Source organism: Rhincodon typus, chromosome 13 (assembly GCF_021869965.1).
Source record: "Rhincodon typus isolate 14 chromosome 13, sRhiTyp1.1, whole genome shotgun sequence".
Classification (NCBI taxonomy): domain Eukaryota; kingdom Metazoa; phylum Chordata; class Chondrichthyes; order Orectolobiformes; family Rhincodontidae; genus Rhincodon; species Rhincodon typus.
In genome coordinates, this window is record NC_063344.1 from 62,721,559 (window position 1) to 62,735,120 (window position 13,562).

Below are 13,562 nucleotides of genomic sequence, written 5' to 3' on the forward strand. Positions count from 1 at the left end.
GGTGCACAAAGAGAGAGATCAAAATTAAATTTGAAATTTGAGAGGCCCATTCGGTGGGGAAGAAGCTATTCTTGAATTTGTTGGTTGAACCCAGGCCTCTTGGCTCAGAGGTAGGGACACTACCACTGCACCACTACAGATCATGATTTATATCCTATATCTCAGCAATGGTCGGGAAAGAATATGTACTGGATAAACAAAATCCTGAAAACCTCAAGTCTAAATCATAAACTGGAAAGTTCTGACAACCTTTTGATTTGTTGCAATGAGAAAGTGTTGTTTTGTTGCAATGAGAAAGTGTTGTTGTCTGTAGAGTGACAGTCATCCTGCCACTTGATGGTTGATTAGGTGAACTTTTCTTGTACAAGTTCTTTAATTTTTCTTGTGTTTGCTGTCATGATCCCCACATAAAGACAGAGAGAGAGAGAGAGAGGAAGAAAGCAAACGATGCTTTCTCTCTGCAGACTCTGTTTGTTTGCCACTTTCTGCTGCTCTTGGTACTCGCAACTCTTTAACATGCTGCAACTTAGCCAATCAGAGGGCTGTTGCCTGGCAGATTTTCCTGAACTCAAAAGATTCTCAATGCTGTTCAGTCTTGAGTTTGCCCTCTTACTGCTTCCAAAAAGTAATATTGTATTGCACAACTCAACAATAGGCAACACCTAATTTTCAAGCTGCAAAACCTTCCTGTTTTCTTTGGTTGTAGCGGTCCAACTTCTATTTCTGTCGATTGTTCCAAATATGTGGTCTCTTACAACACAAACAGAATAGATTCTGTTGTGTTTGCCCAACAGGACAAAACTTAAACCATTGATGTCATTCAAGAGAAAATCCCTCACCAGCAGCAATTCGCAAAAGGAGTCTATATTTGGAATAAAACATGGGTGGATGAAGTTGGCTTGAAAATGTGACTGCTGAAAGTTTGGAGTTTCCAACCGGGAGGATTACGTATACTTAAATATCTTTGCATCTGGAACACAGCCAGATCACACTTTATCGTTGATGTTGTTGAAGTTAGAATTGCAAAATTGTGACATTGTAGTAATTCCTGGTGGTCTCTCTCTCTATTCCTCAAGGATAGCAATGACAAAAACAAGCGAATGGCTGGATAATCAGAGGGGGGAAGACATCCACCAAGGGAGGCAATGTATGGGTTCAGCTTTAGCAATCAAGAATGAATGACTTGTAGCCCCTGGGATAAAACCAGAATGGAAAACATCCTCAATTCCTTTAAGAAATGTAGGATAATTAATGCACTTGATGGTACGGAATTTGACAATTCATGGACTGATATAGCTGATGATGACATGATTGCTGATGAGGATGGTATTGATGATCCATACGATGATGCCATTCAAGAGACCAACTGAGATGAGTTACTTGGTTCTGAAGAAGAGGAGATGGTGATTTTTATGAATTTTAATACACTCTCAGTGAACACTCCACTGCTAACTGGTATTCTGTTATGCATTATGAAGAAACCATGAAGTTGTGCATATTTGTATTTCTGGCTTTTGTCCTGATAAATTTGATGAACTTAATGTACGGACATTAATGTTTATCTCCATGGAGATTCTTATTTATCTATAAATAAAAATGTAATAATTAAAGTATTTTCAGCTCTGCTTGCACTCTTTCTGGAGATGGGGTTAGCAGGAGCAACATTCAATGTGGCAATTGCTATAGTGAGATGATGAGTGAGGGTGGTTGTTTTGCATGGAAACCTAATGGATGGGGGGGAAGACCAACCTGCGAACTAGCATTAGATTTGAGTTTGGAAGAGGCAAGAAAGCATCAGCTGGACAGAAAAAGCAACAAATGACAAAGTGTCAAGGAGAGAGCAAACACACAGGAAAATCTTGGGGCTGTAATTCGGAATAGGTGCCTCAGCAGGACGCATCTTAAGAGGAAATGGACTTGCAAGAGATATTGAGGAGGAAAGATTTCAATGAAAAACAGGAAGAGAATATCAGTGATAGAGGATTTGAAAATTGATGGAAGGTTTTGGTAAAGGGAAAGAACGACATGGGAAAAGATACGGAGATTATTGTGAGCCTAGAAACTGCCTTCAGGCAGAGCACAAATCAAGTTGATGATGGATTATCCTTCATTTATTGCATTTATCATGAGATGTTGCTGAGATTATGTCTTGAATATTGCTCGCTGCAGTTTGTCCGAGATTCTTTTCAAACAGAAACTGTAAGTAAACGTTTTTGCTTTGCTGCTGCCTTTGCCTGCTGTAAAATACATTCGCTTGTGTGAATTTAATCCAGCCTGGCCTCACACTTGACACAATGGTGTCAACTGACACTCTGTAGTGGCACCGAGGACACTGTCTCTTTTAATACAATCTGTCCAGGATGTCCGTGCTTGCTCCAGCCTTTACTGGTGATGGTAGATTCAGTGCTAGGAAGGAAAAGGAGGTCATGGAGACAATGGTGCAAAGTTGTGAATTTCAATGCTTTAAAAAAGTCTTCCAGCAGCTGAACAGTCAAAGTGATAAGTTTGATCAAGGCACTGACGATGCCACTTTGGTTGTTCCAACTGAGTACCGGAGTTAGTTTGATGCATACCCTCGTCAGCATATTCTACAATTTCTGCAGCGATGCGGGCATTCACAAAGCTATTAAAAACAGCTAGAATAGCTTAAACAAGCAGCATTCGCAGAATTGATTTTTCATAAGCCGAATGTAACACAAAACTGGCAATGTGGAGCAGCACAGTAAATAGCGGCAGCTTCATTTGGGGCCCATCTCATCATCTATTTACAGCGTGCCCTTGACAACTCTCTGATAATCTTCAGTCTCATTTGTTGACAAATCATTTCTTCTCTGTAAGTTTCCATGTTCCACTAGCTGTGCGGTAAACCTGCTCCACATACACACCTCCTATTAGATTAGAAACATCTTCCTGCCTATCCACTTCCTTTATTATGCTTAATTTGCAAATTATCAGGTTAAGCCACAGCGACTTCCCAGGCCTGTGTCCGTGTCTGATAAAGGGGCGGCTGTTCTTAGTGAAGTTATGTGGAGGTGGGTATGGGTGAGAAGGGCTATTTTACCCCGCGGGTCCTCTGAGCTATAGGAGAGGAAAGGAACTCAGCCAGCAATCCTGCTCTGGATTATTGTCTGACATTTCTGGTGTGAGGAAGAGATTGCACTTGGGGGGATACGTCCTTGTTGAACACCATGCTCTCTGGCTGGGTTTACATGAGGTTTGTCATATAGAGAGCTGAGGCCTTGGAACCTCATGTTTCAGGACTTAGCAACTTCAGGAGAAGGGGGAAACCCACAGGAACAAAGGACATTGTAAAAGAGAGATCAAGCACAGTTTGACCTATAAATGATCCCCCACCACCATCATCTCCAGTGAAAATGTAACAAAGGGAGGCAGAATGTGGTGTTGAATCCACACAATTCCTTTTATAAATGTCATTAAAAGGCATGAATTTAGCCTGAAGCACTATCAAATTTAGATTTGCAGATGCTACAGCAGCATTAGGGCTTAACATGACCATGTTAAGCACAACATTCCAATTTATCAACATGTAATTTCCTTCCTAATACACTACAATTACCAATCTATTAATTATACAACAGCCTTAAATAGCATACCATCCCACAGCAAGGGTTTCTTACTCATTTCTTTTAATGTTAAGCGTTCAAAGCCAGGGAACTGGAGGAGGTTGCAGAACAGGCAAAATGGAGGGAATGACGGAAAGGAAATGGAACAAATTGTAGGACACGTAATGAAGGGGATTGAGGATCAATGGAGCGTATTGAAAAACATGAAAAAGAGCATATTGTGGGACATGTACAAAGTAATCAGAGAAAGAGTGATAAGGGAAGCTGACGTGGTAATTTTCAGTGCCAGGAGGAGAGGTTGGACTAGAGCTGGGAAACATAGACAAAAGAGCTAAATTCCAGAGGTGACAGGATATCAAGGCAGCATTTGACCGAATGTGGCTTCAGGGAGTCCTAGTAAAGCTGGTATCAACTGGAATTGGGGGAAATCTCTCCACTGGTTGCTAATATAAAGGAAGAGGGTTGTGGTTATTGAAGATAATTTTCTCAATCCTATGATATCGTTGCAAGAGTTTTTCAGGGTACTGCCCTTTTCCCACCATTTTTAACTGCTTCATCAATGGCTTTTGCTCCATCATAAGGTCAAGTGGGGATGTTTGCTGACAATTACACAATGTTCAGCACCATCTGTGACTCCTCAGATACTGAAGCAGTCCTTGTCTAAATGCAATGTTACCAGGACAATATCCAGGGTTGAGCTAATTAATTGCAAATAAGAATTTTGCCACACAAGTGCCAGGCAATGATCATCTTCAATAAGAGAATCTAAATGTCTCCCTTCAACATTCAATGGCATTATCATAGCTGTGGGTTATCATTGACCAGAAACTAAATTGGACTGGCCATAACTAAATTGGATCGCCCATATAAACACAGTGGCTACAAGAGCAGGCCAGAGGCTAGGAACACTGCAGTGAGTAACTCACCTACTGACTCCTCAAAGCCTGGCCACCTTCTACAAGGCACAAGTAAGGAGTGTCATGGAAAATACTCTCCACTTGCCTGCTCCAGCAATACTCAAGAAGCTTGACACCATCCAGGACAAAGCAGCCCACTTGATTGGCACCACATCCACCACCTTCAGTATTCATTCCCTTCACCATTATCACACAGGTATTCACCATCTACAAGACCAAATAACCTTAGGCAGCACCTTCCAAACCCATGACCTCTCAAAGGACATGAACTGCAGATACATGGGAACACCACCAGGTGCAAGTTCCTCTCCAAGCCACTCACCATCTTAACTTGGAAATATACTGCTGTTCCTTTAGTGTCACTGGGCCAAAATCCTTGAATTCCCTCTCTAACGGAATCATGTATTTACTTACAGCAGGTGGACTGCAGCGGTTCAAGAAGGCAGCTCACCACCACCTTCTCAAGAGCAACTAGGGATTGGCAACAAATCCTGGCCATTCCAGAAGCACTCATAAAAACAAAGTGAAGAAAATGGAAGAAATCATTTCATCAATTAATGAAATAGAGAAGCAAAGGGAGGACAAACACACAAATCATTAAAATATTACTCATTAATAAGGTCATTACAAATACGAAGGATACACTTGGTTTCTTTCTAGAGTTATAGAATTAAAAACTAAAGAAATTACATTAACTTGTACAGGACCTTTGATAATGTGTATAATTCTGGGTCCCATGATATTGAAAGGAAACAGAGATACTGGAGATGGTTGAAAACACATTTACCTGATGGTCCCGTTAATACGAGGTTGATATTTATGAGGCAAAAATGAATAGCTGGATCTCTCTCCTCTTAAAGAAAGGTTTGAGGAGTGACCTCATGGAGATAATTAAAATTCTGAAAGGTTTTGATGAAGAAGTCACAAGTGCAGAATGAGAGACCATCAACATGAGATAGTCACCAAGAAATCAAACAGGGAATTCAGTTTGTGAAAAAAAACAGTGCAAGCAGAAAATGGTGAGAATGTGAAGCTCACTGTCACAGGAAGTGGTTGAAGCAAATCACGTCAATACACTTAAGAGAAAGCTAGTTAAAGATTGCAAGGGAAAAGGGAAGAAGGTGCCATAGAATTAAATTAGGATGGATGGGAGGAGGTGTGTGTACTGCATAAAGGCCAGCACAAATTGTTCTGGCTTGATGATCTGTCTCTGTACTTTACACTGACTATAATCCTGTGGAAATAAACAAATCAAGGATTTGTAAAGGCACATGTATTTGAAGAACAGAATCATTAATATTGAAGAAAAAATGTATAGACTATCATATTATATTTGTGGAGGGGTTGCTACAAGAACACCATTTGATTTTAGAAATAATAATGAAACATGTGGATCAATGAAAACTGCACAAGCCGCATAATGTCTGGAGAATATTAAAACCAGTTAATAGTGGATAACACAGTACTTGATTAGGCTGGTCAGTTGCTTAAAAATGCTCTGCCATTCAATTCGATCAAAGCTGTCTTGATTGCTCTCCCTTAATTACTGTTGCTTAACAACAAAAATCTCGATCTCAATTTTGAAATTTTCCATTGACCTAGCCTCAACTGTGTTTTGTGGGGCTTGGTTAAACAGTGTTGTTGAGAGTTCTATTCACCACAATGCATGTGTGAAGATAGAAATAATTAAGGAGTGAGAATGATCCATCATTGTTACAGAGTGCCAGAGAGGGAAGAGAAAGCTGAGTAAATGAAACAGATACAGACTTTCCCACTCTCTGAGAACACAGAAGGTTGCAAAAAAACACAAAGAGTAAACTGCAAATCACTTTACATGGGGATAACAAATGCACATGGGAGACAGAGAATAAATCATAATAACAAATCAGACAATCACTTCAAACCTGAATAAAGGAGTATAAATGATTGAGTGAGGTATAAGCAATTATAAAACTAAACAGGCAAAGATGGGCTATTCAAGGTAGATTTACCAATGAAAGGAAAGGGTGCTACTACTATTACATATAAGCATACTGAACACCAAGTCATGGTCATCCAAATTTAGAGTGTTAAAATCTTAAAGAGACACTGTTAATTTAATAAAGCTAATTCAATTCAATTCAGCATCAGCCTAGGCCTCATAAGAAGCATTCATATCGGAGTTGGGTTGTGAATTTGAGTGCCAACTCAGAGACTTGACTAAAAAATCCAGGCCCTGTCATTCCAGTACAGAACTAAGAGTTTGCTGCACTTTTAGTATTCTTATCAAACCGTGAGTGTTCGTGACCGCATGCAAGAACTAATGTGCCCAGTATGGAGCCAAAAGATCAGAGAGAAGCAATACTTCCATGAAGGGAAGTGCATGTAAGGCTGAGTGTCAACCTAGAAGGGACCGTGTCATGCAAAAACACCAGCTATGCACTGTGAACAATAGTTAGGGGGAATATTGTAGGAGATAAAATGTTAAACAGATTAATGTTAAACACCGTCTCAAGTGGAATAAACAATCCTATGGCACCAATTTGAATAGCAGAGTAATTCTTGCTGCATCCTGACCAATATTTATCCACCAATCAACAACCCTCTGTCAGGGAGGTGATGGCCTAATAGTATTATCACTGGACTGTTAATCTAGAGACCCAGGTAATGTTCTGGGGACCTCGGTTCAAATCCCACCACAGCAGATGGTGGAATTTGAATTCAATAAATATCTGGAATTAAGAGTCTAATGATGACCATGTGTTAATTGTCAGGAAAAACCCATCTGGTTCACTAATGTCCTTTAGGAAAGGAAACTGCCATCCTTACCTGGTCTGGCCTCCGTGTGACTCTAGACCCACAGAAATATGGTTGACTCTTAACTGCTCTCTGAGCAATTAAGGATGAGCAATATATGCTGCCTAGCTAGTGATGCCCTTATTCCTGTGAACGAATAAAAAAAGGCAATATCTGGTTGTTTATCTCTTGGTCGTTTGTGGCATCTGGCTGTGTGCAGAGTTGGCTGTTGCGTTCCTATCCAATGATGATGGTGATGGCATTTTAAAAATACTTGACACGCTGTAAAGTGCTGTGGGATGTCCCAAGGTAATGGAAAGCATTATATATTAGAACTAGTTCACAGTCCACTGAGTATTACCACTGGGCTACGGTTAATGCCTGCAATGGGTGCAGTATTGGGGTGCTGGAGGGCAACTAATGTGTGGGAAGGTCACAGGCAGAGCCTGTGCCTTTATTGCAGAGAGCATCACCTTAATTCAGTACCTGTCTTTTTTTTTAAATAAAGGAATTCAGTACACTAACTTGCAGTCTCATCTCCCAATTTGCCTGGGACTGTCTGGATGGTGAGAGATTCTGAGCATGGTGTGACACCCACTGAAGGGATGCTAAACCTTGCCCCTCCAACTGTCAATTAGAAGTGTTTTCTTTCTAATCTCAGTTACAACTACTTCAAATAAACAGCCAACTCCTTTCTGCAGGGAATTGAGTGCCTTTCAGCCACTGTCCTCCTCCTCCTTCTATCTGGAAAGCCCACAGTCATGTAGCTGTGCAGGGGATGGAGGCTGCAGACTGAGTTGTATCTTAGCAACGCAAAGGGCTCTTTCATCGTCAGCAGGAGCACTGCAGTAACAACATCATTTCTTGCCTCCTCTCAGCAACCAATCACCTTTAACCGGGCCAGTGTGCTGCGGTTCTCAACTGCAGTGCCTGTCCTAAATAAAGCACATTTCAGGTGTACGCATCACATTTAAATATGTGTGTCAACCCACTTAACGCAAAAGAAAAATTAAAGGACGTGCAGCTCAGAATTCAGAATGCCAGCTGAGCTACTGAACGGCCACAGATTATGATAAACTTCTTTTCTATTTATAATGCTGAGAAATTATGTCCAGCATTAAAGGAAGACTGAATGCGTGTAAATAATCACCATCAGGTTTACCTGCTGCTGTGTGTGTGGGCAGGATGTGATTTCAGCTCAGTTTGCTGGTTACTTGGTTTGGAAGTCTGAATCATAGAAGCCTTACAGTGTGGAAACAGGCTATTCAGCCCATTGAGTCTACACCGACCCTCCAAAACCATCTCCATCCAGATCCAACCCCCCTACCCTATCACTGTAACCCTGCATTACCCAAGGCCAATCCACCAAGATGCACATCCCAGGACACAATGGTCAATTTAGCAAGGCTGATCTTTGGACTGTGGGAGGAAACTGGAGGAAACCCACACAGACACAGGGAGAACATGCAAACTTCACACAGACAGTTGCCCGAGGCTGGAATCGAACCTGGGTCCCTGGCGATGTGAGGCAGCAGTGCTAACTACTGGGCCACTGTGCTGCCTGGCATGGGGGGAGGTGGGGTGTGGGTGATGACATTCTGAGAGCAAGATCTACAGATTGGAGGGGCAGGGGGGCGCGCAGACAGCCCTCAGAGCTGACCATTCCTAGTTTCAAAAGCTTTACTTAACCCTTCCCTTAAATGTTCCCCAGCCTAACATCAAAACAGGCTTCAGTATGACATGTCTCTTTTCCCCTACACCAGCCTTGACCTAACTGGATGGTCTTGATGCACCAGGCCATTAAGCAGTTTTGTTTTAGCTCAATGAATGGTCCAGTCTACAGCGTAACAGGTATAATCAAGCACAAGGGAAGGAGGGTGACAGTGGTGCCAAGGGAAATTAGATGTCTCTCCTTAGATTTAAATTATATTAAGAGAAGTTGAGGTTTTTTTTATGTGAGCATAAGAAATAGGAGTGGGAGTAGGTCCTTTGGTCCACTAAGCCTCTTCTGGCACTCAGTAAGATCTTGGCTGTTCTGATGTGGCCTTAACATCACTCTCTAGCTTGATCTCCAATAACCCTTAACTCCCTTGTTGATGAAAAATCTGTCCAGCTTTCAAGACCCCATACAATTTTGTACAATTCAATAAAATCATCCTTCTAAACTCGAATGAATATAGGCCCAACTTTTCCTCATAATACAACCCTTTCATCCAAGGAAATGGCTGAGTGGACCTTGTCTGAACTGCTTCCAATGCAAGTGCATCCTTCCTTAAATGCTCTGTACAGTTATAGCAACACTTCTCTACTTTTTTATTCAACTCACCTTACAATAAAAGTCAATGTTTGTATTCCTAATTAATTTCTGCACCTGCACACTCACTTTGTGATTCATTTGTAAGTACACCCAGATGCCTTTGAACTGCAGCGTTCTGCAGTTTCTCTCAATTTAAATATAACACTTTTTTGATTCTTCCTGCGAATGTGAACCTCATCTTCCCTCATTATACTCTATTTGCCTGTTTTTTTTGTCCACTTAGCCTATTTATGTACCCTTGTAAAATCTCTATATCCTCCTCACAACTTGCTTTTTTACCTACCTCTGTATCATCAGTAAATATAGCTACAAATAATTTTCCCCTTCATCCAAGCAGTTATCACAGATTGTAAACAGTTGAGGCCTCATCACTGATTCTGTGGTCCTCCACTGGTTCATTTGCAAACCAGAAATTGACCAATTAGCCTGACTGTTTCCAGTGTTAGCCACTCTTCTATTCATGCCAATGTTTCACTAACATAATGAGCTCCTATTTAGTGCAGTAACCTTTAATATGGCACCATATCAAATTCTGTAAAGAATTCCAAATACACTACATCTACTAGATCCCCCATGTCCACCCTATTAATTACCTCTTTATCAAACACAATTTTCCTTTCACAAAACCATGTTGACTCTGCCCTATTGTACTATGATTTTCTTAATGTTTCATTACCACTTCTTCAATGGATGCTAGCATTTTGCCACTGACATTAGACCAATTGGCTTAGAATTTTGTGCTTCCATCTCCCTCATTTCCTTGATAGTGATGTTAAATTTGTGGCTTTCCAATCTGCTGGATGCTATGTACTATTTGGGTAAGTTTGGAAGATTACAACCAAAGCATCCATGACTTCTGCAGTTGCTTCCCATAAGGCTCTAGGAGGCATACCTTAAATCCAAGGGACTTGTCAGTTTATAGACCCTTTAGTTTTTACAGCATTTTTTAATCTAGTGATCATGATTGTCTAAGTTCTTCCCTTGCCTTTTCCTCTGCTTTTCTATTATCTTTGAATTTTTTTTGTGTCTTTCACTGTGGAAATGGATACAAAATACTTATTCGAAGTGTCTGCCACTTTTCTTTGTTTCTCATTATTAATTCCGCAGTCTCACATTTCCCTTTCCCCAATTTCCTATGATCTTATATCACACCAGTGCAGGAAACAGCAGTCAGATCATGAAACTAGAGAAACCAGACCGAATAGGCAAATGATATCAGAAATCAGTGTTGGGAAAAAACAGAGAGGCAATGGTTCCAGAGACAGCAGGCAGACAGCTGTGTGAGAAACAGCAGCTATATGACAGTGTTTAAACACAATACTGCTAACGTTACCAGAGAACAGAGCGAGACACAGCAGTCAAACAATAGTACTGGAGGAAGCAGTGCTAGACACCAGTCAGACAGTGTGAAGGTCAACAACATGAGAGACTATACTCAGAACACAGTGTGAAAGACAACAGTGCAAGAGACAGCAGTCAGATAGCAGTCCCTGAGATTCCAGTCAAACAGCAATGGGAGAGTCAACAGTCAAACGGAAGTGATTTAATTACAATATACTCATTTTTGGCAAAACAATTTCTTGGTAACAATGATGTGACACTACTACGGCTTTCAGAGGTGTATTTTGTCCTGTATTTTTTTAATGATGAAAGTTTGAGACAGCGGTACCAAATGGTCTGCTCCAAAGCCAATGAAGTAAACAGCTTGTGAGGCCTTGGCTTTTTTTTATAAAGTTGGAACAATATAAGCAGCATGATTGGGTGTGGTCAAGCTCCCATAGAACCAGGATTTTTAGTTTTCGTTTTCAATAGTTGCTGGGGTCTTGAAGCTGAATGTGGAAGCTCTTATTCCTCTCTTTGTAACAGCTAAAAGCTGGGCTCACTTCTTGCTGCTAGAATTGCATGTGAGACAATCTGTTTTACAGAATTTGCCTTTGCCAAGGGTGTGTTTATGGGATGTTACTATATTAGAACATTTAAATAGTAATAGTTAATGTATATATTTTGTTAAGCATTTTGTAAGCTAAAGTTTGGCCAATTCTTTTATTTTGTCTGTATTTTAACTGTAATGTAAAGATAAAGACCAATCAAATTGCATCTGGAATGCAACACCTTATAGTTATCTTTAAAATAAGGAAAACGTTAGGGTCTAGGCTATCTTCTTTATATATTTGGGGGGGGTTTGGTCTGGTTCATAACAATGGGAAGGATGAACAATCTGGTTCCTGCTGCAGTGGGGTGGGCAGGCAAGCAGAACATGAATAGTATTAGCACTGAACTGATAAAGTGATCTGAGATAACAAGGTGTAGAGCTGGATGAACACAGCAGGCCAAACAGCATCAGAGGAGCAGGAAAGCTGACATTTCGGACCTAGACCCTTCTTCAGAAATGGGGGAGGAGAAGGGGATTCTGAAATAAATAGGGAGAGAGGGGGAGGCGGATAGAAGATGGACAGAGGAGAAGATAGGTGGAGAGGAGACAGACAGGTCGAAGAGGCGGGGATGGAGCCAGTAAAGGTGAGTGTCGCTGGGGAGTTAGGGAGAGGAAAGGTCAGTCCAGGGAGGACGGACAGGTCAAGGGGGCGGGATGAGGTTAGTAGGTAGGAAACGGGAGTGGGGCTTAAGGTGGGAGGAGGGGATAGGTGGGAGGAAGGACAGGTTACGGAGGAGGGGACGAGCTGGGCTGGTTTTGGGATGCGGTAGGGGGAGGGGAGATTTTGAAGCTTGTGAAATCCACATTGATACCATTGGGCTGCAGGGTTCCCAAGCGGAATATGAGATGCTGTTCCTACAACCTTCGGGTGGCATCGTTGTGGCACTGCAGGAGGCCCAGGATGAACATGTCGTCTGAGGAATGGGAGGGGGAGTTGAAATGGTTCGCAACTGGGAGGTGCAGTTGTTTAGTGCGAACCGAGCGTAGGTGTTCTGCAAAGCGGTCCCCGAGCCTCCGCTTGGTTTCCCCGATGTAGAGGAAGCCACATCGGGTACAGCAGATGCAGTATACCACATTGGCAGATGTGCAGGTGAACATTTGCTTGATGTGGAAAGTCTTCTTGGGGCCTGGGATGGGGGTGAGGGGGGAGTTGTAGGGGCAGGTGTAGCACTTCCTGCGGTTGCAGGGAAAAGTGCCAGGTGTGTTGGAGCTGGAGGGGAGCGTGGAGCGGACAAGGGAGTCACTGAGAGAGTGGTCCCTCCGGAAAGCAGATAAGGGTGAGGAGGGAAAAATGTCTTTGGTGGTGGGGTCGGATTGCAGATGGCGGAAGCGTCGGAGGATGATGGGTTGGATCTGCATGTTGGTGGGGTGGTACATGAGGACGAGGGGGATTCTGTTTTGGTTGTTATTGTGGGGAGGGGGTGTGAGGGATGAGTTGTGGCAAATGCGAGAGACACGGTCGAGGGAGTTCTCGACCACTGAGGGGGGGAAGTTGCGGTCCTTGAAAAACGAGGACATCTGAGATGTACAGGAGCGGAATGCCTCAACCTGGGAGCAGATGTGGCGGAGGCGAAGGAATTAGGAATAGGGGATGGCATTTTCGCAGGAAGGTGGGTGGGAGCCGGTGGGCTTGAAATGGATATCGGTTTCCAGATGGTTGCCAGAGATGGAAAAAGAGAGGTCCAGGAAGGAGAGAGAGGTATCAGAGATGGTCCAGGTGAACTTCAGGTTGGGGTGGAAGGTGTTGGTGAAGTAGGTGAACTGTTCGAGCTCCTCATGGGAGCACGAGGCGGCGCCAATACAGTCATCAATGAAACGGAGGAAGAGGTGGGGTTTAGGGCCAGTGTAGCTACGGAAGAGGGATTGTTCCACGTAACCTACAAAGAGGCAGGCATAGCTTGGGCCCATGCGGGTACCCATGGCCACCCCCTTTGTCTGTAGGAAGTGGGAGGAATTGAAAGAGAAGTTGTTGAGGGTGAGGACGAGTTCGGCTAAGCGGATGAGGGCGTCAGTGGAGGGGGACTGGTCGGGCCTGC